Source organism: Ursus arctos, unplaced genomic scaffold, assembly GCF_023065955.2.
Source record: "Ursus arctos isolate Adak ecotype North America unplaced genomic scaffold, UrsArc2.0 scaffold_2, whole genome shotgun sequence".
In the NCBI taxonomy this organism is placed as follows: Eukaryota; Metazoa; Chordata; class Mammalia; order Carnivora; family Ursidae; genus Ursus; species Ursus arctos.
The window spans coordinates 88829559-88854398 of record NW_026622874.1 but is presented as its reverse complement, the minus strand read 5'-3'; the positions used below and the strand labels follow the sequence as shown (position 1 = coordinate 88854398).

The 24840-nt window shown below is 41.3% G+C and overlaps 1 protein-coding gene across 2 annotated transcripts in view; it reads left to right on the top strand.

Moving 5' to 3' along the window:
- The window catches only part of SEPTIN14 (septin 14), a 160877-nt gene that overhangs the window by 58603 nt on the left and 77434 nt on the right, over nucleotides 1-24840 (top strand). For both annotated transcript variants that reach the window (XM_057315659.1, XM_026515894.4), the window contains 2 exons: nucleotides 13603-13664; nucleotides 19324-19441. The gene's annotated coding sequence lies outside the window, so the exon portion shown is untranslated. The remainder of the gene's footprint in view (nucleotides 1-13602; nucleotides 13665-19323; nucleotides 19442-24840) is intronic.

The following is a 24840-nucleotide window of genomic DNA, read 5'->3' as shown; positions in this document are numbered from 1 at the left end:
TCCTGTTCTGTTCCATTGGTCTTTGTGTCTACTTTTATGCCAGTATATACTGTTTTTATTATGACAACTTTGTAATATAACTTGAAATGTGGAATTGTGACCCCTCCAGCTTTGGTTTTCTTTCTCAAAATTGCTTTGGCTATTCAGGTCTTTTGTGGTTCCATTAAAATTTTAGGATTTTTTGTTCTAGTTCTGTGAAAAATGCTGTTGTATTTTGATAGGGATTTCATTAAATGTGTAGGTTGCTTTGGGTAGTATAGGCATTTTAACAATATTAGTTCTTCCAATTCATGAGCATGGAATGTCAATTTCTTTCACATCAGTGTTTTATAGTTTTCAGAGAACAGGTCTTTTACCTCCTCGGTTTAGTTTATTCCTAGATATTTTATTATTTTCGGTGCAATTGTAAGTGGGATTTTCTTAATTTTTCTTTCTGCTGCTTCATTATTAGCGTATAGAAGTGCAGCGGATTTCTTTATATTGACTTCGTATCCTGGGACATTACTGAATTCATTTGTCAGTTCTAGTAGTTTTTTGGTGGAGTCTTTAGGTTTTCTGCAAATAGGGAAAGTTTTACTTCTTTACCAGTTTGGATGCTTTTTATTTCTTTTTGTTGTCTGATTGCTATGACTAGGACTTTCAGTACTATGTCGAATAAAACTGGTGAGAGTGGACATCCTTGTCTTCTTCCTGACCTTAGGAAAAAAACTCTTAATTTTTCATCATTGAGTATGATGTTCATTGTGGGTTTGTCATATATGGACTTTATTATATTGAGGTATATTCCTTCTAAACCTACTTTGTTGAGGGTTTTTTTTTTTTTTTATCATGAATGGATGTTGTAGTTAGTCAAATGCTTTTTCTGTGTCTATTGAAATGATCATATGGTTTTATCCTTTCTCTTGTTGATGTGATGTGTCATGTGGATTGATTCGAGAACATTGAACCACCCTTGCACACCAGGAGTGAATCCCACTTAATTGTGGTTAGTGATTTTTTAAATGTACTGTTGGATTCTGTTTACCAGTATTTTGTGAAGGATTTTTTATCTATTTTCATAGGTATTGCCCTGTAGTTCTTTTTTTTTAGTGGTGTCTTTATTTGTTTTGACGTCAGGCTAATGCTGGCCTCATAGAATGAATTTGGAAGTTTTCCTTCCTCTTCTATTTTTTGGGATAGTTTGAGAAGAATAGGTATTAATTCTTCTTTAAATGTTTGATAGAATTCACTGTGTCACCTTCTATTCCTGGACTTTTGTTTGTTGGGAGTTTTTTGATTACTGATTCAATTTCATTGCTAGTAATTGGTCTGTTCAAATTTTCTATTCCTTCGTGCTTCAGTTTTGGTAGGTTATGTGTTTCTAGGAATTTATCCATTTCTTCTAGGTTGTTAAATTTGTTGACATCATTTTTCATAATATTCTCTTACAGTCCTTTGTATTTCTGTGGTGTTAGTTATTATTTCTCCTCTTTCATTTCCTCATATTTTTAAAAATTTCCTCATAGTTTTTACCACAATTCATAATTATATATTTATACAATAAAAAACAATTTTTGTTTATTTGACTCCTCTCTCTCTCTCTCTCTCTCTTTGATGAGTCTGGCTAAAGGTTTACCAAGATGTTAATTTTTTTCAAAGAATCAGTTTCTGGTTACATTGATCTGTTCTTTTTTTTTTTTTTTTTTTAAGATTTTATTTATTTATTTGAGAGAAAGAGCATAAGCAGGGGGAGCAGCAGAAGGAGAAGGAGAACCAGGCTCTCCACTGAACAGGGAGCCCAACACATGGCTTGATCCCAGGACCCTGGGATCATGACCTGAGCTGAAGGCAAATGCTTAACCGACTGAGACACCCAGGCGCTTCTGATCTGTTCTTTTAAAAAAATTTCTGTATTGTTCATTTCCACTCTGATCTTTATAATAGTTTCCTTCCTTCTACTGGTTTTGGATTTTGTTTATTCTTCTTTTTCTAGAGCCCTTAGGTCTAAAATAGGTTGTTTACTTGAGATTTTTCATGCTTCCTGAGGTAGGCCTGTATTGCTATAAATTTTCCTCCTAGAACCACTTTTGCTGCCACCCAGAAACTTTGGACCATTATATTTTCATTTCCATTTTCATTTGTCTCTATGTATTTTTTGATTTCCTTTTGATTTCTTGGTTGACCCATTCGTTGTTTAGTAGCATGTTTTTTGTTTTTTGTGTTTTTTAAAATATTTTATTTATTTATTTGACAGAGAGAGACAGTGAGAGAGGGAACACAAGCAAGGGGAGTGTGAGAGGGAGAAGCAGGCTTCCTGCCGAGGGGGGAGCCCGAAGTGGGGCTCAATCCCAGGACCCTGGGATCATGACCTGAGCCAAAGGCAGACGCCCAACGGCTGAGCCACCCAGGCGCCCCTCATTTCTATGTTCTGAAACAGCTTCAGAAGGTTATGTATTAATTGTTCTTTAAATGTTGGATAGAATTCTGGGAGGCAGTCTGGATCTGGTTTCTTGTTTGTTGGAAGATTTTTGATTACTGCTTCAATTTCTTTGCTGGTTATAGGTCTGTTCAGGTTTTCTATTTTTTCCTGTTTTAGTTTTGGTCATTTCTATGTTTCTAGGAATGCATCCATTTCTTACAGATTGCCTAATTTGTTGGCATATAATAGTTTATAGTATTGCCTTAGAATTGTTTGTATTTCTTTGGTGTTGGTTGTGATCTCTCTTCTTTCATTTATGATCTTACTTGTTTGGGTCCTTTCTCTTTTCTTTTTGATAAGTCTGGCTAGGGTGTTGCTTTAGGATGGAGTGCTCTGAATATATCTGTGAGGTCCATCTGGTCCACTGTGTCAATCAAAGCCCATGTTTCTTTGTTGATCTTCTGCTCAGATGATCTGTCCATTGCTGTGAATGGGGTGTGAAAGTCCCCTACTAGTATTGTATTATTATCAATGAGTTTCTTTAGGTTTGTCATTAATTTATATATATATATATTTGGCAGCTCCCAAGTTAGGGGCATAAATAATTGTAGTTGTTAGATCTTCTTGTTGGATAGACCTGTTTATTATAATATATTGTCCTTCTTCATCTCTTCTTAAAGTCTTTAGTTTAAAATCTAGTTTGTCTGATATAAGGATGGCTGCCCCAGCTTTCTTTAGATATCCATTAGCATGATAAATGGTTTACCACCCCCTCACTATCAATCTGAAGTTGTCTTTGGGTCTAAAATGAATCTCTTGTAAGTAGCATAGTGATGGATCTTGTTTTTTTTAATCCAGTCTGATATTCTATGTTTTTTGATAGGAGCATTAAGTCTATTTACACTGAGTAATTATTGAAATATATGAATTTAGTGCCATTGTCTTTCCTGTAATGTCACTGTTTCTGTAGATTGTGTCTGTTCCTTTCTGGTCTTTGTTGGTTTTGGTCTCTCTTTTTGCTCAAAGGGTCCCATTTAATATTTCTTGCAGGGCTGATTTAGTGTTCACAAATTCCTTTAGTTTTTGTTTGTCTTGGAAATTTTTATCTCTGCTTCTATTCTGAACAATAAAGCCTTGCTGGATATTCTTGGCTGCATATTTTCCCATTTAGCACGTTGAATATATCACGCCAGTCTTTTCCAACCTGCGAGGTCTCTGTGGAAAGGCCTGCTGCTGGCCTTTGGTGTCTATCCTTGTAGGTTAAGGACCTCTTGTCCTGAGCTGCTTTCAGGATTTTCTCTTTATCTTTGTAATGTGCAAGTTTTGCTATAGTATGTTGAGGTGTTGACCTATTTTTGTTGATTTTGAAGGGAGTTTTCTATGCCTCCTGACGTGAATGCCTGTTTACTTCCCTAGATTAGGAAAGTTCTCAGCTGTCATTTGTTTAAATAAACTTTCTGCCCCCTTTCCCTGCTCTTCATCCTCTGGGACTCCTATTATACGGACGTGATTTTGGTTTGTGGAATCATTGAGTTCCATAAGTCTCCCTTCGTGATCTTCGTGATCACTGATTCGCTCTTCTGCTTCATTTATCCTCATTTTTATGGCCTCCACTTGGGACTCCACATTGGTATTAGCATTTTTAATTTCCTCCTGACTAGATCTTAGTTTTTTTTATTTCTACAGTAAGGGATTCCCTAGTGTCTTCTATGCTTTTTTTCAAGCCAAGATAGTATCCTTATAATCATTTTCAGTTCAGTTCAGACATCTTACTTATATCTGTATTGATTAAATCCCTGGCCGTGAGTATTACCTCCCGTTCTTTCTTTTGGGGTGAATTTCTCCATGTCATCATTTTGTCCAGAAAAGAAAAGAAGGAAGAAAAAGGAAAAAAAGAAACAACAACAACAGCTATAACCACCATTACCACCACAACAAAAACAAATAAAAAAAACCTGGACCCTGTTTGTGTTTTGGTGTGCTCGTTAAAGAAACTAGATCTCAAAATAAGGAAGAAAGAAAGAAAGAAAAAAAAAATATAAAATAAAGTACAATGGAGGGAGACAAAAATAAAAAATATACGAAGTATATATAGAAATAAAAATTTAAAAAATAAAAAATTGAAAAATAAGGAAATATCTGAAAAAATTCTATTAAAGGACTGAGGATTAAAAATACCGAGAATGCTATATACTGTTTTCCTCTAGAGCTGAAGCTTTGCAGACCTCTGTGATCAGTAAACTTGGTACAAGCTAGTTGCTTGTGCTGGTCTTCTGGGAGAGGGTCCTGTTGTGCTGATTCTCAGGTGGACTTGTTCTAGTGGAAATTTGTCTCCAGTGCACTAGGAGGCTGGACATGGTGTAATAGGCTCTGGACTCCACTAGGTGGCACTGTTTAGCTCCCTGAAGCCTTTCATCACTGATGGGTGGGATGAATACGGTGGTGCCCAGCTCTCTAGCCTCAGAACTGAAAATTCACACCCTCCCATTCTTCAGTGAGCCCTCACAGAAGAGCAGTCAATCACTTGTCTCCCGGTTTCTGTTAGAACTCTGTGTGCATCCTGCCTGTGACCTCGTGTTTTTATCTCAGGCATGGGACTGAGTTTCAAAACTCCAAATTTTAGGGACTCTCATGGCTCGGACCCATGCTGTTTCTCTGGGTGTGTGGTGGAGTTCTCACCACGCTTCTGCTTTTTGCTGGACCTGTCCCACATCACCCACTGTAGCAGACTTCTAAAAGTTTGAGTTTTGAACTCCGCTTCTTATAATAGTTTGTGGTAGCCTCCATAAGCAGGCTCCCTCCCTGCCACAGTATCCTCAGCTATGTCACACCAGATTCAAGTCTCTGCACCTCCTACCTTCCAAATGGTGGTCACTTTTCTACCTGTGGACTTGCAGCGGTTTTTTCTCAGATCTCTGTTTGATTTCTTGGGTGTTCAGAATGATTTGATAGCTATCTAGTTGTATTTGAGGGACCTGATGAACTTAGGGTCCCCCTACTCCTCTGCCATCTTAACTCCTCACCCACCCTATGTCTTTTGATTGCAGCCTTTAGTCCATTTACATTCAGAGTGATTATTGAAAGATAGGAATTTAGTAATATTGTGTTAGCTATAGAGTTGGTGTCTTTTTTTTTTTTAAGATTTATGTATTTATTTTTAGAGAGAAAGAGTACAATCAGGGGGAGAGTTGGAGGGAGAAGGAGAGGGAGAATCTCAAGCAGACTACCTGCTGAGCATGGAACCTGACACAGGGCTTGATCCCATGACCCTGAGATCATGACCTGAGCTGAAATCAGGAGTTGGATGCTTTAACTGATTGATCCACCCAGGTGCCCCTGGAAATGATGTCTTCTTGTGTTTTCTTTTGGGACGAATTCCTCCATCTTGGCATTTTGCCTATATCTCTGTCTTCTGCATGTTAGGAAAGGCTGTTAGCTGTCCTGCTCCTGAGTTTAGTGGGTATATTAAAAAGAGGTCATGTACTGTCAGGGCCTGGCAATTCAGGAAGTGTTTTTCGTGCATGCTGTGTGCACAATGCTGTTGTGTTTTGGCTGCTCGTTCCCTCAGATCAATCCTTTGCAGATTTTCTCCTTGCCTGCACTGGGGAGTGTTTGGATCTTGTCCAGTGTGTGCTGAGTTTTAAAGAGTTGTGTTTTGGTCAGCTTGTTGAAAAGGCTAGATCCTATTTCCCCTAGAGCTGAAGCTTTGTAGCACTCCATGCTATAAATAGATTTGGTGCCAGTGCTCGTCTTCTGGTGGAGGGGCCTGTTGGGCTGATTCTTAGGCTGACTTGTTTCAGTGGAAATGCATCTCCAGGGTGCAGGGGGGCGGGGCTTACTGTAAGCAGCTCTGGCCTCCACTAGATGGCGTGCTGTTTTGCGGGGAAAGGCTTTCAGTGCTGAAGGGCATGATGAATATGTCAGCACCCCACTCTCTAACCCTGGAGTTGAAAGTTCGTTTCCCCCCACACTTCAGTGAGCCCTGACAGAAGAGCAGTCAGTCACACCACATTTGTCTATGGTTTCCATCTGAACCTTGTATTCACCTTGTCTGTGTCCAGGCTTTTCTATCTCAGGTGCATGACTGAGTTTCAGAACTCCAAATTTTGGGGACTCCTGTGGTATGGACATGGGCTGTTCTCTCAGGGGTGGCTCTTGCTGCACTTTTGCCATTTGTTGGCTGGTCCCAGGAAAGCAGTCGCACGACCACACAGTGGTTCACAGTTTATGGCAAAACAGAGCAGAAAGCTGGCACCAAGATCCACTGCTTCCATGTTCCTATGTCTGGAAACAGTGCAGTAGTCACCATCCATTCTTCTTGTGACCCAGGAGATCCTAAGACCACCTTATGACTCCTGGGATTACCCCCTGCTACACCATCTGAGCACCCTTAAGCCAGGCACATCCCCCACATTAGGGAACTTCTAAAAGTTAATGTTTTGCACTCTGCTGCTTATAATACTTTGTGGTAGCCTCCATAAGCAGGCTGTCTCCCTGCTGCTGTATCCACAGCCATATCTTCCCCAAATCAACTCTCTGCACCTTGTACTTTCCAAAAGGTGGTCACTTTTCTACTTACGGACTTGCAGTTTTTGTTCTCTCAGACCTCTGATTGATTTCTTGCGTGTTTGGAATGGTTGGATAACTATCTAGCTGTGTTTGAGGGCTGAGACAAGCTTAGGGTCCCCCTACTCCTCTGATGTCTTAACTTCTCCCCTCATCAGGGCTGTTCCCAATCTCATATATTGCACTCGTCATCTCTGATTCTTTTTTATCTCTTTTATCTCTATGATAAGAGTCTCGCTGATGGGTAATACAATGGCATTAAATTCATATCTTTCAATAATTACTCTGAATGTAAATGGGCTAAATGCCCCAGTCAAAAGACACAGGGTATCAGATTGGATAAAAAAGCAAGATCGATCAATATGCTGTCTGTGAGAGACTCATTTTAGAACTAAGGACACCACCAGATTTAAAGTGAGGGGGTGGAAAACCATTTACCATGCTAATGGACATCAAAAGAGAGCTGGTGTGGCAATCCTTATATCAGACAAATTAGATTTTAAACAAAAGACTGTAATAAGAGATTAAGAGGGACACTATATCCTACTTCAAGGGTCTATCCAACAAGAAGAGTTAACAATTGTAAATGTTTATCCCCCTACTATGAGAGTAGCCAATTATATAAAACAATAACAAAATTAAAGAAACACATCAGTAATAATACAATTCTAGCAAGGCACTTTAACACTCCACTCAGTGCCATGGACAGATCATCTAAGCAGAAGATCAACAAAGAAACAAGAGCTTTGAAGAACACATTGACCAGATGGACTTCATAGATACATACAGAGCATTCCATCCTAAAGCAACGGAATACACATTCTTCTCGATTGCACAAGAACATTCTCCAGAGTAGATCACATGCTGGGTCACAAATCAGGTCTCAACTGGTACCAAAAGATTGGGATCATTCCCCGCATATTTTTAGACCACAATGCTTTGAAACTGGAACTCATAAGAGGAAATTTGGAAAGAACTCAAATACTTGGAGGTTAAAGAGTATCCTGCTTAAGAATGAATGGCTCAAACAGGAAATTAAAGAAGAATTTTAAAAATTCATGTAAACAAATGAAAATGAAAACACAACTGTTCAAAGCCTTTGGGATGCAGCAAAAGCAGTCATAAAAGGGAAGTATATAGTAATACAAGACTGTCTGAAGAAACAAGAAAGGTCTCAGATGCACAAGGATCTGGAGAAAGAACTGCAAATAAAGCCTAAACCCAGCAGGAGAAAAGAATTAATAAAGATTAGCACAGAAATCAATGAAATAGAAACCAAAAGAACAGTAGATCAATGAAAGTAGAAGCTGGTTCTTCGCAAGAATTAAAAAGACCAATAAACCCCTGGCCAGAATTCTCAAAAAGAAGAGAAAGGACTCAAATAAAAAAAACCGTGAATGAAAGAGGGAAGATCACAACTGACACTGAAGAAATATAATTGTAAGAACATACTATGAACAACTATATGGCAAAAAATTGGCAATCTGGAAGAAGTGGATGCATTCTTAGAGATGTAAAAACTACAACACTGAAACAGGAAGAAATAGAAAACCTGAGAAGACCCATAACCAGCACGGAAATTGAAGCAGTAATCAAAAATCTCCCCACAAACAAGAGTCCAGGGCTGGATAAGTTCCCAGGGGAATTCTACCAAACATTTAAAGAAGAACTAATACCAATTCTTCTGAAGCTGTTTCAAAAAATAGAAATGGAAGGAAATTTCCAAACTCCTTCTATGAAGCCAGCATTACCTTGATCCCAAAACCAGATAAAGACCCCACCAAAAAGGAGAATTACAGACCAACACCCTTGATGAACATGGATGACAAAATTCTCACCAAAATACTAGCCAATAGGATCCAACAGTACATTAAAAGGATTATTCACCACGACCAAATGGGATTAATTCTTGGGCTGCAAGGGTGCCTCAACATCCACAAATCAATCAATATGATACACTACATTAATAAAAGAAAGGACAAGAACCATATGATCCTCTCAATAGATGCAGATAAAGCGTTTGACAAAGTACAGCATCCTTCCTTGATAAAAACCCTCCACAATGTAGGGATAGAGGAAACATGTATCAACATCATAAAAACCATATACAAAAGACCCACAGCAAATATCATCCTCAATGGGGAAAAACAGAGCTTTTCCCCTAAGGTCAGGAACATGACAGGGATGTCCACTCTCACCACTGTTGTTCAACATAGTACTAGCAGTCCGAGCCTCAGCAATCAGACAACAAAAAGAAAAAAAATAAAAGGCATCCAAATTGGCAAAGAAGTCAAACTCTCACTCCTTGCAGATGACATGATACTCTGTGGAAAACCCAAGGACTCCACCCCAAAATTGCTAGAACTCATACAGGAGTTCAGGAACGTGGCAGGATATATAATTGATGCACAGAAATCAGTTGCATTTCTATACACTAACAGTGAGACAGAAGAAAGACATATTAAGGAATCGATCCCATTTACAATTGCACCGAAAACCATACAATACCTTGGAATAAACTTAACCAAAGAGGTAAAGATCTATACTCAGAAAACTACAGAACACTCATGGAAGTAATTGAAGAAGACACAAAGAAATGGAAAAACATTCCATGCGCATGGGTTGGAAGAACAAATATTGTTAAAATGTCTATGCTACCTAGAGCAATCTATACATTCAATACAATCCCTACCAAAATACCATCAACTGTTTTCACAGAGCTGGAACAAATAATCCCAAAATTTGTATGGAACCAGAAAAGACCCTGAATAGCCAAAGGAATGTTGAAAAAGAAAAGCAAAGGTGGAGGCATCACAATTCCGGACTTCAAGATGTATTACAAACCTGTAATCATCAAGACAGTATGGTACTGGTTCAAAAACAGACAGATAGATCAATGGAACAGAATAAAGAATCCAGAAATGGACTCTGAACTCTATATAGTGAACTAATCTTCAAAAAAACAAGAAAGAATATCCAATGGAAAAAGTCTCTTCAACAAATGGTATTGGGAAAATTGAACAGCCACGTGCAGAAGAATGAAACTGGATCATTTTCTTACACCATACACAAAAGTGAACTCAAAATGAATGAAAGACCTAAATGTGAGATAGGAATCCATGAAAATCCTTGAGGAGAACATAGGAAATAACCTCTTCACCCTTGGCTGCAGCAACTTCTTGCTGGACATGTCCCCAAAGGCAAGGGAAACAAAGACAAAAATGAACAACAGGGACTTCATCAAGATCAAAAGCTTTAGCAAAACAAAAGAAACAGTCAACAAAACCAAAGACAATGACAGAATGGGAGAAGATATTTGCAAATGTCTTATCAGATAAAGGGCTAGTACCCAAAATCTATAAAGAACTTATCAAATCCAATGCTCAAAAACCAAAAAATCCTGTGAAGAAATGGGCAGAAGACATGAACAGACATTTCTCCAAAGCAGACACACAAATGGCCAACAGACACGTGAAAAAATGCTCCCCATCACTTGGCATCAGGGAAATACAGATCAAGACCACAATGAGATACCACCTCACACTAGTCGGAATGGCTAAAATTAACAAGTCAGGAAATGACAGATTTTCACAAGGATGTGGAGAAAGGGGAAACCCTCTTACACTCTTGATGGGAAAGCGAGCTGGAGTAGCCTCTCTGGAAAACAGAATGGATGTTCTTCGGAAAGTTAAAAATAGAGCTACCCTACAACCCAGCACGTGCACTATGAGGGATTTACCCCAAAGATACAAATGTAGTGATCTGAAGGGGCACCTGCACCCCAATGTGTATAGCAGCAATGTCCACAATAGCCAAACTATGGAAAAAGCCCAGATGTCCATCGACAGATGAATGGATAAAGATGTGTTTATATATACACAATGGAATACTACTCAGCCTTCAAAAAAAATGAAATCTTGCCATTTGCAATGACGTGAATGGAACTAGAGGGTATTACGCCAAGCGAAATAAGTCAGTCAGAGAAAGACAATTATCATGTGATCTCGCTGATAGGTGGAATTTAAGAAACAAAACAGAGGATCATAGGGGAAGAAAGGAAAAAATAAAACAAGAGGAAACCAGAAAGAGAGACAAACCATAAGAAACTCTGAATCATAGGAAACAAATTGAAGATTGCTGGAGGGGAGGTGGGTGGGGGTTATGGGGAAACTGGGTGATGGACATTAGGAAGGCACAGTGATGTAATGAGTACTGGGTATTATATACAACTGATGAGTCACAAACCTGTACCTCTGAAATGAATAATACATTGTATGTTAATTAATTGAATTTAAATAAAAGAGTCTTCCTGATGTCTTCTATTCTTCTTAAGCCCACAGGTATCCTTATGATTGTTACTTTAAAGTATCCATCAGGCATGTTACTTACCTGTTTCACTTAGATCACTGGCCATGGCCTTAGCTTGTTATCTCATTTGGGATGAATTCCTCCATCTTGGCCTTTTCTCTAAGTCTCTGCCTTCTCTGTGTTAGAAAAGCAAGGTATGTTTCCTGCTCCTGAAAGCAATGGCCTTATGAAGAGGAGGTCAGATAGTGCCCAGTGCCTGGCACTTCAGGGCTCAAAAACCAAAAAATGTGTCTCTTGAGTGTGCTTGGTGTGCTGTCTGCTATGTGTTTTGGCTGCTCTATCCTTCAGCCAGTCATCTGCAGAAGCTTCCCTTTCCTGCAGTGTGCAGTGTTTGGTCCCTGGCCTGAACGTGGCAAGTTTTAACTCAGTGTGCTTTAAGTCTGCTTGATACATGGGACCTGATACATTTCCACTGGAACTGAAGCCCTGCAGAAATCTCTGTTTGGGAGATGCGGTGTGGGCAGGGGTTTGTGCTGGTGTTCTGGGGGAGAGGCCCATGTGCTGGCGCTGAGGAAAGCTTGAGTGAGAAGGGCAATCCTGTGGGAGTGCAGGGGGGTGGGTTATGGTGTTAGCAAGTGAGGCAGCCCATGTCTGTGCTGCACTGCTTCCCGTAGGTGGCTCTGTGTTTATGCTGGGGGGTGGGGGGTGGGAAATGGCATCAACTGGCTCCTTTGCTCCTGGAGAGGCGTCTCCATGAACACTGCCTCTTCAAGGACATACTGCAAGAAGAGTGAATAACTCCCCACTGTGTGCCCCAGGTGTCAGGTGTGCTTCGGATCACTGTTTCCACACTGTTTGCCCCCGGTCGTTTGCCTGCCTTCTATTCAGGAACAGCTCTATCTCAGGCCTCTATACCAGCCAAGCCCACTCACTTTTAAAACTCCAGGCTTTAGGGGCGCCTGGGTGGCTTAGCCTTTAATCATCTGCCTTCGGCTCAGGGCCTGATCCCAGGGTCCTGGGATTGAGCCCTGCATCAAGCCCTGCATTGGGCTCCTGCTCCACTGGGAGCCTGCTTCTTCCTCTCCCACTCCCCCTGGTTGTGTTCCCTCTCTCGCTGGCTGTCTCTCTCTCTCTAATAAATAAATACAATCTTTATAAATAAATACATGCATACATACATACATACATACCAAAGAACCCTCCAGGCTTTAAGTCCCACTGGTTGCATGAACTCATGAAGTTTAGCCCCTCTTGTTTTTCAAGCCAATGGTTTTGGGGGAAATGTTTTCCTCATGTGTTCCCCTCTGTGTTCCTCTTTCTCTCTTGCCCTTCTCTGTGACCATTGCTCCCTCCCCTCTGCAGCACGCACAATCCATTTTCCCCGAACCATGTCTCCATACTTCCTACCTTCTTCGATGCAGCCCCCTCTCTCCCTTTAGCTGTGGAGTTTGTTCTGTCAGTCTTTAGTCAATTTCTGGGGTATTTAGGATGATTTGATAGTTATCTAGTTGTGTTCATGGGAGGAGGTGAGCCTAAAGTCCTCCTGCTCCACTGCCATCTTCCCCAACTCTCTCTTAATAGTTTTATTTTTAATTTTTTTGAGGAAACTCCATGCTGTTTCTTACGGTGGGCACACCAATTTACATTTCCGCCAACAGTGCACAAGGGTTCCCTTTTGTCCACGTCCTGCCAGTACTTGTTATTTCTTGGTTTTTTGATAATAGCCATTCTGATAGGTGTGATCTGATAGCTTGTTGTGGTTTTGAGTCTCATTTTCACTGGACCTCAGCCTCACACTGCAGGAACATACCCTAGAAGAGTTTGAGAGTGAAGGGAGAAAAGGAGGCTGAATCAGATAAGGGGGGCACAGAGCAAGGAGAGGATTGAGGGTCAGGAATTAATGATCCAGCACCTATAAGACCTGAACTTTAGTGGCGGCTGAGAAAACAGGGAAGGGAGGCGTGTCAGGATTGACCCTGAGCAGCTGGAATAGGTAGGAGGCCAGTCAGTCCCCATATTCTGTTTTTCTGGCAGCTTCTAGAATAGCTGCTTCTCCAGCTGCTGGCATATGTAGTGGTAAAATACTATTAAGAGTATGTGCTCTCTCAATCTATTCCTTAGTAGAAGCAAAACTGCCATTGTTACAAATGTGCAAATGAGACTATCTTTTTTATGATATCTGCAAACACAACCCAGATCATTTAAGGGGAGAAGTTCCTTCCACTCTTTTCTATGAGATTGGCTTGTATTAAGGGGAAAATAATCATTTGTTTATATAACTAACCAAGGGTCTTTCTGTCCTACATTTCTATCCATGTCACCCTCTCTAGGCCTTCTCAGGACTCTGTGGCTGCTTCCTTTTCCTGACAGACTGATCTATCCATGGATCCAGGTAAGGACTTTCCAAACCACACCTGCCTGTGTATTCCTAACCTGAAGCATCAGAACCCGACAATGCTGTGCCTACGCAGAAGTCTGTCTGGGAAGCCACCAGGTCTGAAACAGACTCTCCTATTCTCTCACTATGTCATTCAAGATCAGGCTTTCCAGAGGAAAGGTATTTGCATCTGACCGCACTGCCCAAGGGATCCATTCTAGATGCTGACTTCTGCTCAGAAATGCAGGTGCTCACAGTCCTCATTCATTTAGGAAGTACTCACGTGGGGCGCCTGGGTGGCACAGCGGTTAAGCGTCTGCCTTCGGCTCAGGGCGTGATCCCGGCATTATGGGATCGAGCCCCACATCAGGCTCCTCCACTATGAGCCTGCTTCTTCCTCTCCCACTCTCCCTGTTGTGTTCCCTCTCTCACTGGCTGTCTCTATCTCTGTTAAATAAATAAATAAAATCTTAAAAAAAAAAAAAAAAAAGGAAGTACTCACGTAAATGCCAGTCCTGTGCCAGTCAGGCTCCGTTTTGGGCAATGAGAACCTATACATAACCATTAAATAAAAAACCTGACAAGGTTTCAGTCTACTTGAACATTACAATCAGACAGACAATAAACCCCCTAAAAAACAGACATTTAATATAATGCCGACGAGTGATAAGTGATAGGATCTAAAACAAAGCCAGATGGCAAGGTTAATAAGGATGAGGATTTGCATTTTAGCATTGTTGGTTTATAAGCTCCTCTGGAGCTTCCCAGGTGTAATCTCAAACTGGCCCATATACACGGCAGTGGACAGGGAGAGACCTGCCCAACCTATTCCAGATTGGTAGTTGGCAGGTTTAATAAGCAAGGGAACTTACATATGAGGCTAGTCTTCAGTGACTGCAAGATGAAGAGATCTCCGCACCCATCCAAACCATCTTAAAAGTTTATATAAAGGCCTTGACTGTGTTCAGTCACATTTACCTTCCAGATTGTCTCAATACCACATCGTTATCTCAAGGCCATGTATGTCTTCGGGAAAGCCACTGGGAGCAGGAGGGCAAGTGGAATGCATGTTCCAAGGATGGTGGAGGTGGTAATCTTCAGTTGTTGGAGTCCAGCTCACGTGTGAAATGGCAGTCGCCTCTTCTCAATGACCTTCCCAGTAATCCATCCTTCATGACCAGCTCTTACAATCTTAGGTGCCCCTTTCCGCAATATGCCTTGAGAAGTCAGCAAGGTGTTTCATTAGCACAGAGGTGGCTCCTTTTGCAGCTGGGTGCATTGGAGGCAAGTGCCACAGCACGGGCTCATGTAAGAGAAAACACAGATTAAGACAGTAATTCCCAAAATCAGTGACAGTTTTTCCACCAAAAGCCCCCATGATATGAACCATTGATTTATTAAGTCCTCTAGACCGGGAGTCACATCACTCAGGGTATTCCCTTGTATCCTTGTATAAATTAATTGGAGGATGCATTAACAGAGTTCACCAAATATGAACATACAACATCCTGTTTGGATAATGGCACAGATGCCTTCTTACAAGGCAGTAATAATGCCCAAGGCCATCTTATTTTGGAGAACAGCTTTTTTTTTTATTAGGGGCGTTTCAGTGTTCAGTAAGGACAGGTTCTGTTGACTATTATTTAAACCTTTCTGGGTAAAGTTAGCAAAGGTTTCTACACGTGCTGTAACATACTCCGGGCCAATGCAGGGGAAGAAGACAGCAGCCAAATGATTATTATCAGTGGTAAACAGAACATGCCCACCTGGCCTTGAGGAGCGGGAAGTTGGCAGTTTTAGGAACTTAACCTGGTTGTATATACCATACATACTAGCTAGTGGAGGCAGAACTGTCAGGCATAAAGAGATGAACTGGGGGCAGGATATGCCAGACTAAAACCTTGATTTTCTTCTCTCTTTCAGTGGTGCATGTTCCATTCCAGGTATAGTGCACTTCACCAGGTCCAGCTTGCAGCAGACGATGCAATCCAGGGTAGAATGAGTACTTCCCCCTTTCCAGGGATGCTTAGTAATTCACCCATCCTGGTGGAATGTCCCATTTTAAGTTCCAGTAGATAATGGGATTTATCTTTTTCTAGGGGTGATGGAGCTTGGTGTTCTCAGTAACATAGCACATTCATTCACCGTAAGAGCCAGGATAATGACTATTCCCAAGACTTTCATACCTTTATGGTATTGGGTGCCTCAACAGGGACCCCAGTCTGACATTAGGCCCTTTTGGTTGATCAAATCTATTAAATCCTGGCACAGTACTTTGGTGCACCCAGCCAAGATGGTTTCACTTGTTAATAATTTAAGATGCTGCTTTAATATTCCATTTTTTCTTTCTACCAACCCTTATAGGAATGATGGAACTTCCATTAAATGTCATATTTAATCTTTTATTGCCCAGTCTTGCATATTATGACCTTTAAAATGTGATTCCTGATCTCCGTCTAGTTGTTAAGGATATCCATCCTGGTGTTCAGCTTTTTTAACCCCCTAACAGTAGCAGCCTGGTTTGCATGGCAATAAGGGAAAGCTTGGGTTAGTCCAGACTCAGTGTTCATACAAACCAAGTCATATTTGGGACCCTCTCTCAGAGGGAGGAGGCAAGTATAATCAATTTGTCAGTCCCCTGCTGGTTGGGAACTTTGGTGCATGGTCCCAGACTCCTTTGGCAGAAGCCTTGGGAATTGTTTAGAAAATATAGGACATGCTGTTACCGTATTAACCAAGTCACTGTACTTCCAAGGACAATCTGGTGCACTTGGCAATATGTAATCCCAACAAAGCACTGCAGTGACCTTTCCTTCTGTGCACCCAATGTGCTGTATCTACTGAGGAATCAGTTATTAGAGCTTACACCCAACCTAGGGCATTAGCTTCCTCATGGCCAGGGGTGTCAATGCCTTATGGGCTAGGATATGAAAAACAGTGAAGACTGGCTCTGGCTCTTGTAGATGAACTCAAATGTCTCTCCATATATCCTGACCACACAAAGGCTTATTCATGATTATACATTCCTCAGTTACCCATTGCCCCATTCAAAGGGTTAATCTCTTTAGAACGGTCCAGATTAGTCCAACCGTCAGTGTACAGGGTTAATGGCCAGGGCTCATGAGTGATCACCAGTCGAAACACTCTGAGTTTAGCCATTGACGTACTGTGGTTTATTCCTTCTTGAGAGGTTCCGCTTGGAGAAGCACTGTATACACAGCTAGGAGCTGTTGCTCTATGGGGTATATGGGTTTTACTCCCTTCCAGACAAAAATCCTAGGGACATGCTCTCCTTCTTTGTTTCTGCTACAGTGCCATCCATACCTTCTGGAGTTACAGGCACATCTAATGAAATAATAACCCTGCTTGGGAGATGCTTAGGTTTTCAATTTGCTTCATTAGTATTTTTGTCTTCTCAAAGGTGGTCGCTACTCTAATCCCCATTCCTACCTGTGCCCTTTCTTTACCAGGCAGTATAAGAGACTGAGGCACTGTGCCAGGCAGGGAATAAAAGTCCTTAAAACCCTAAAAATCCTTACAAAGGTTTGCACCTTCTTCACATTCTTAGAGTCGTATAAGCTTGCACCTTATCGATCACAATTTCTCAGATAATGCGAATCTTACCTGACTTAAGGACCCCCAAAACCTTATGGTGGTGCCTGGGCCTCGATTTATCTGTGGGTTCCCTATCCATCCTCTCCCTCCCAGATGTTCCAGCAAAGCCTGCAAAGTGTCATGTAGCAGAGGCAAGGCTTCACATGTTAACATTATATCATCCATGTAGTGGTCTCATTTTATTGATGTGAGCAAGGAGAACAGGGACAGGTCTCAGGTTACTGTCTCATGATATATTGTGAGGCTATGCGGGTAGCTTTGGGGAAGCACATGGAAGGCTCATTATTGTCCCTCCCACAAGAAGGGAAATTGATCTTAGTTATCAGAAACCTATCAAAGGTTTCTCCTTGAATCTTCTTGATTCCATGAATCTTCTTGAAGATTGAGGCACTTTTACAGGAACACTTTTTTTTTTCTTTTTTTCGCCACGGCATCAGAGTAAAACAATAATTGTTTGCAAGTGACAAAAGACTTTAAAATGGCCGTGTTTAAAAATTGGTGAAATTTCCTTATCATGCAGTTGACCAGGGTATTTTGGTATTCTGTGACATATATTTTAAAATTATGACTGATAACGTTATACCAGGATATATTAGATTTCAAATATATTCTAAAGAAAGTTTAGGATCACTTCTTATTTGTCGGTGTTTCCCATAAAATGGAACCTATGCAAAAAGTTACATAGTTTTAAAAAAACTTTTATAGAGAAGTCTCAATGTTCTTAATGTTCTTAACTAATCAAAGACCTCATAAAGACTAAACACAGAATCTTTGTTTTCTAGACAGATTTCATTAAGAGTAAAGAAAAATCTTTGTGTACAATTTCTTGTTATTCTCTTAACAAGAGACTTTTGTTCTTTCAACAGAAGGAAAACCCAATTCTAATTTTGCACCAGTGTACCTTTGTACCATTCTCCCTTTTTTTTCTTTCTTTTTAACTCTGGGAGCAGTGTTCTGGTTATCTGCTGGGGTGTTTACATTTCGGAGACAGAAGATTTACAACTTTGAAAGACAGAAAAAGAATGCAAATTTTCTTTTAGGAGTGTTTTGGGAAGTTAATACTCAAAATTTTCCTTCATATTAAGGGCTAGAGAACATGGCATTTCTTTTTTTCATCGACCACCATAGCATTCTCCTTATCATTCTCATTATTTCCCCAGAGATTTCATCCGTTACCATCCTAATTAGGCTTTGTCAAAAGCACCTGGATCTTAATCCAAGACATCTTCTGCCCTTCTAGCTTTGCAAAACAGTACACTAATGCCTCTCATTTATCATCCTGCTCTTCCACCTTATCTGCCAGCCCCAAAGGTAGCAGAGAAGTGGACAACTTCTTGCCCTTCTGTAGTCTCAGTTCTTTAAACTTTCTAATGCGTTTTATCCTTTAGCTGGGCATCAGCGGCCAGTCAAACTGTCAACAGTAGAGGCCAGTCCATTGCAACAGCCATTTGTTTCCCTTCCCTGTGGCAGTGTGTTATACACAGTTCCTCACATGAGCGCCTTAAAGTAACCAGTGTTTTTGGGGGGGTCATATTCATACAGTGATCTATAAGCTGTGATATACAAGCCATCTCCTCCCCACACAGTCGTTGATCAACTTGGGATTTTCCCTACAGATGCTCCTTTCCCAAGGCTGGGAACATAATTAAGGTTGTACAGGCCACCACTCCCAACACAGAGGCCAATGGCCAACTCAGAATTTCCCCTATGAATGACTCTTTCCCAAGGCTAGTTTCTTTGGCCTTCTGGCTGGCTTGCAATTGTCAGTTCCCAAGCTCCTCTAGAGCTTCCCAGGTGTAATCTGAAACAGGCCCCCATCTACATAGCAGGCAGGAAGAGACTGAAGAAAGAAGCAGGCCACTAAAGATTGGTAGGTGGCAAGTTTAATAAGCACGGGAAGTTACATTTAAGGCTAGTCTTGGGAGACTCCAAAATGAGTAGATCTCTACAACCACCCACCCAATCCTAAAAGTTTATATAGAGACTTTAACTGGGTTTGGTCACATGTACTTTCCAGGTGGTCTTCACATCATTATCTCAAGACTATGTATATCCTTAGGGCAGCCTCTGGAAGTGTAAAAAGCAAATGGAATGCACATTCCAAGAACAGAAGAGGAATTGAGGAGCTTCTGTGTTGCAACTCACGGGTGAACTGGCAGGCACCTCACCCTTCCCCAGTAAGTATCCTCTTGGAGAATGTAACAGAACACAGGCATAGAGAAGTGAAAGTACAAGCCATGTGAAGGTCTGGGTGAGGAGGATCCCAGAAACACTGACAAGAATGTGGAGCAACAGGAATAGTCCCATATCGCTAGTGGGAATACAAAATGGTACACCCGCTTTAGAAGACGTTATGGTGATTTCGTACAAAACTAAGCATAATCTTACCATCCAATTCAGCAGTTGTGCTCCTCAGTATTTACCCAAAAAAGTTGAAAACGTGTCCACACAAAAACCTGCACACAATGTTTATAACAGCTCCGTTCATAATTGCCAAAACTTGGGAGTAACCGGGATGCCCCCTAGTAGGTGAGTGGATAAATAAACTGTGGCACATCCAGACGGTGGAATATTATGTAGAGCTAAAAAGAAAGAAGCTGTCAAGCCGTGAACAGACACGAGGAAGCTTAAATGTATACTACTGAATGAAAGAAGCTAGTCTGAGAAGTCTGCATACTCTGATTCCAACTATATGACATTCAGAAAAGGCAAAACGATGGAGCTAGTGAGAAGATCAGTGGTTGCCAGGAGTTGGAAGATGGAAAGGGATAAATTGGTGAAGCACAGAGGACACCATAGTGATGGATATGCATTTACCCAAACCCATAGGCTGTACAACACCAAGAGTGAACCCTAATGTAAACTACGGGCTTAGGATGAGGTGTTAATGTATGTTCATCAATTTTACCAGATGTACCACTGTGGTGGGAGATGTTGATAGGGAGGCTATGCATGTGTGGGGAGGGATAGAGAGTAAATGGAAAATATCTGGACCTTCCCCTCAATTTTGTTATGAACCTTAAACTCCTCTTAAAAAATGAGTCGAGAGGGGCGCCTGGGTGGCTCAGTCGTTAAGCGTCTGCCTTCGGCTCAGGGCGTGATCCCGGCGTTCTGGGATCGAACCCCACATCAGGCTCCTCTGCTGGGAGCCTGCTTCTTCCTCTCCTACTCCCCCGCTTGTCTCTCTCTCACTGGCTGTCTCTGGGTCAAATAAATAAATAAAATCTTAAAAAAAAAATGAGTCGAGAAAGAGAGAGAATCCAGGCAAAGGGAACAACACACCCAAGTACTTTGGGTGGGTATTGGCTTGATGAGTTCAAGGAAGAGAAAGAAGGCCAGTGTGGCTGGAGTCAATAATTAGTGAAGGACAGGGAGATAGGGGATAAAAGACAGGTAATGGTAAGGTTATGTTAAGACCTTATGACAAGCAAAGAGAAGTTATAGGTTACAGATTACGGTAAGAAGTCACATTTGTTTGTTTGCTTATTCGTTTGATGAGAAGCTGTGCCAGACCCAGTTGTGGAGATAAACAAAGACCATCTACGTGAGAACAGAGTCTGTTCATTCAGAGCTTGCTATAGCAAAAGAGTCAGCCGCTATCTCCTGTATTTGGCGGAGACTCAAAGGCAAGCAGAGAAGTGGGAAAACTTCATAGCAGAAAAAAGGAAAAGGTTCAGGCATACTTTGATTGGATGTTGTTGGCATGGAGAAGCCGGAGGTGGTATAACTAGGAGAAGGGCATCATTTTTTTTTAAAGACTTTATTTTTATTTTTTATTTTTTATTTATTTATTTTTTAAAGATTTATTTATTTATTTATTTGACAGAGATAGAGACAGTCAGCGAGAGAGGGAACACAAGCAGGGGGAGTGGGAGAGGAAGAAGCAGGCTCACAGCAGAGGAGCCTGATGTGGGGCTCGATCCCAGAACGCCGGGATCACGCCCTGAGCCGAAGGCAGACGCTCAACCGCTGTGCCACCCAGGCGCCCCTATTTTTATTTTTTAAATTTTATTTTATTTAAATGCGATTAATTAACATATAGATATATTATTAGTTTCAGAGATAGAGTTCAGTGATTCATCAGTTGTATATAACACCCAGTGCTCATTACATCACTGCCCTCCTTAATGCCCATCATCCAGATACCCCATCCCCCCACAACCTTCCCTCAGCAACCCTCAGCCATCAAAAAAATGAAACATTAACGTTTGCAATAACGTGGATGGAACTAGAAGGTATTATGCTAAGCGAAATATGTCAATCTGAGAAAGACAGTTATCATAGGAGAAGGGCATCTTATGTGATAAGTTTGGATAGCATATTCAGCTTTCTTTGGTTGGCCCTAAGTTAGAAGATGAGGCAATTTCTGAGCCAGTGCTTTAGACAGAAATTGTGGTTTGGATTCCTGGAGAATTGTAGATCAGAGTGTATTACATATGCTCTGTCCATGTTAGTTTGTAGATTCAGTCTCTCAGTGTATGTGCCTTCCGGTGTTTTCCCAGGAATGGTTTTCTGCTTGAAGCAAATGCAGACATTTCAGGAAGATCCTCTATTACCACCTGCATTCTTGGAAGCCATAGAAGAGAGATTTTCATCTTCCCCGCAGGGGGAGCTCATTGGGATCTACTACTGATTTCATGGCAGGGGCCACACCATTGTGATGCCTTGCCTCCTTATCCTAGCACTGACCTATTGTTCCAAGTCTTCCATATTGCTCACTGGCGTGACCCAACAATACTTTGCCTCCTACTTCCTAGCTAGGCTTCCTTGATGCCTTGTGTGAAATGTTGTGAAAACACTGGGCATTCTCTACATGTGCACCAGTTTTCCAGAAGATGTGCAAGGCTGCAGGCTGTTGTTGGGAAGCTGCGGGACAGCACTGGGTGAACACTGACCCATGCTGTGGATGCTGCTGTGTTTCTCTCGGGGACTTCCCTCATGGTTGTAACAGCACTCCAGTTGGGCTTAAGGGTTAACTTGCTTCAAGTTAACACACTCTTTGCTTGCTGACCCAAGGCCCTTGATACAAATCAAGGACAACTGATTTACTCTCTTGGAGATTTGCAGACCACTGGCCTTGGGGAATGAAGGACCAGAACTTTCCCAGGCCACAGAGGCCAGCAAGTCTGTTTGAAGCCACCTCAGCTTTCTGATTAGCTCAGCAATCTTTTAGCAAAATGTTTTTCTTGAAGGTCACTCAAATGACTTTACTGACTTCCCTTTGCACATCTGTAGATCTTGCCTTCCTTTGCAGAAAGAACAGAGTACTCTTGCACAACCCCCAGGTACCAAGGAACTAGACCTTCTTGCACAACATTTGAGCGCTGAGATAACTGTAGCTGGCATCATCAAGTCTGTACGTAATTGAGAAATGTCACAGACTACTGCACTCCATTAGCTGCTTAAACCTCTTTAAAAGTCGCTGGGACAGGCAGAAACCTTAGATTTGGCTTTTGGACAAGAGTCTGCCTTCTCCAGTTTTCCAGATTCCTGAATAAAGCTCATACTCCTTTCCAGTCAAAACTTGTCTCTTGAGTATTGGCCTTGTGAGCAATGGGCAGCCAAACTTGGGTTCAATAACATGGTTGCCTGCAGAGGATGTGAGGAGCAACCAGGAAATGTGAGGAGTTGAAGCCCCAATGAGTGAACTTGAACCGGCAAAAGCTAAGAAAAAGGACAGAGATGATGTATCAGTTCTGTATTCCTTTCCATCCAATGAACTTTTGTGAAATGCAATGTTTTATAAATCATCTAGTTTATCTGGAAATGTGCCATGAGATAGAGTAAAAATGATTTCACTGAACTGGATTCTACGGAATATGAGATTCAACTGGCCATTTTGGGGTGCTGTGCCACTGAACCAACAGGAGAGAGAGAGAGAGAGAATGAATGAATTTAATGGGTAGGGTGATTGATCTACATTACCGAGAAGAAATGGGGTTGTTGCTATACAATACAAAAAGGACTATGTATGTAACTTGGAATTCTCTGAGAGTGCTCTTAGTACTTTCATAATTGATAGTGAAGTGCAGTGAAGAAAAGGAGGAAGAAGGAGGGGGAGGAGGGGGAGGAGGAGAAGATGGACGCGGAGGAGGAGAAGAAGGACGTGGAGGAGGAGGGTGGAGGGGAGAGGACGAGTGAAAGGGGAGGAGAATAAAAGAAAAAAGGCAGAATAATTGAGAACTTAAAACTTTCAGGAATGAAGATTTGGGTTACTCAACTAGGTAAAGAACATAGAGCAACTAAGCTGATGGAAAGCAAAGGAAATGTGGAAAGGGTTGAAGAATGAAGTAGTGACTATCAACTATGACCTCTTGACCAATTACAGAAAAAAAGAATGTAGTGTCTTTGCACTTTTTTCTTTGCTTGAAATATGTAGGTTTATTTGTGTGCAACGATCATTTTCTTTTCTCCCCTTCCCATGTTATTTTATATACAACTTGTTGGAGGTTAAATCAAAAGTTAGTCTCCAGGAAATCAAATATTCAGTGTGACTGACTGAATTTGAGAAGTAATTAAGAGCCAGCTACTTTTAGAATTGTGTATTTCCTTATTCTAGGGAAAGGATAAGAACTTACTTTTAAGACCGAGATCTGTATCTTGTTCGGTGAATACATGGGTTGTTTTGTTGATGTATTAGAGTTCAAACGGGTGTTCAAGGGTACATATGAAAACTGAATAGTTAAAAGAATAGAGTGTGCTAATTAACAGTGTGTTTCCTCTCAACTCTCAGTTCACTCTTTATTTTTTGCTATGTGAAACTTTATATCAACCTATTATTTTTCCTTTTCCGGCCAGTATATTAAGCTTTAGCAGCAGAAAGCACTGGAGAAATATTGCAAAAGGAAGGAGTTTTTCCTTTCTAGTTCTGGTGGCTTATAGGCCAGGATATCGGAGAGCACATCTTTTTTTCTCCACTGCTTGGTCAATGTGATTTTTCCAATATTAGATTCAGGTAGGGCACAGCTTTCTACAGCATTTGATAAATGTGTACTTTCTCCAGCCCTTGACTTGGGCAGCAGCATAGACCCCAGATATTATAGGCTTGTACCCCAGCCCAGGTCTCTACTTCCCACACCATTTTGTGAGTTTCGTATATGTGCATGCCTGTGGCCCTATGGCTCTAGAGCTGGCTGCTTGACCTGCATTTTGAGCAGCAGCCAGTGATGTCCCAGACCAAACCATACACTAGGTTCCCACAGAGGTAGGCTTTGTAAGCTCCCAGTTCCAGCAGTACCTACAGGGGTGTCCTGTCTCCCTCTGCAATCCCACCCTTTAGTCTATACTCACCTGTGCCTCAAAAGTATGCTTCTGCTTGCCCAGATGAAGGAATGAAGGAATGAAGGAAAGACCTGCTCTGACCTAGGCCATCCAGGGCATTTCTTTATTACTGTTAAATAACGTCTGAAACAACCTTCTAAGTTTGTTCTTTCTTGGATACATTTCCTCAGTCCTAGAGTATGTTCTAGAGCTCTCTTTCCATCTTTTTACATATCCCATCATAGCTTAATAATTTCTTATATTAAACTTATTTAGAGGAGAGGAAGATGGCAGTGGAGCAGGAGGACCCGAGGCT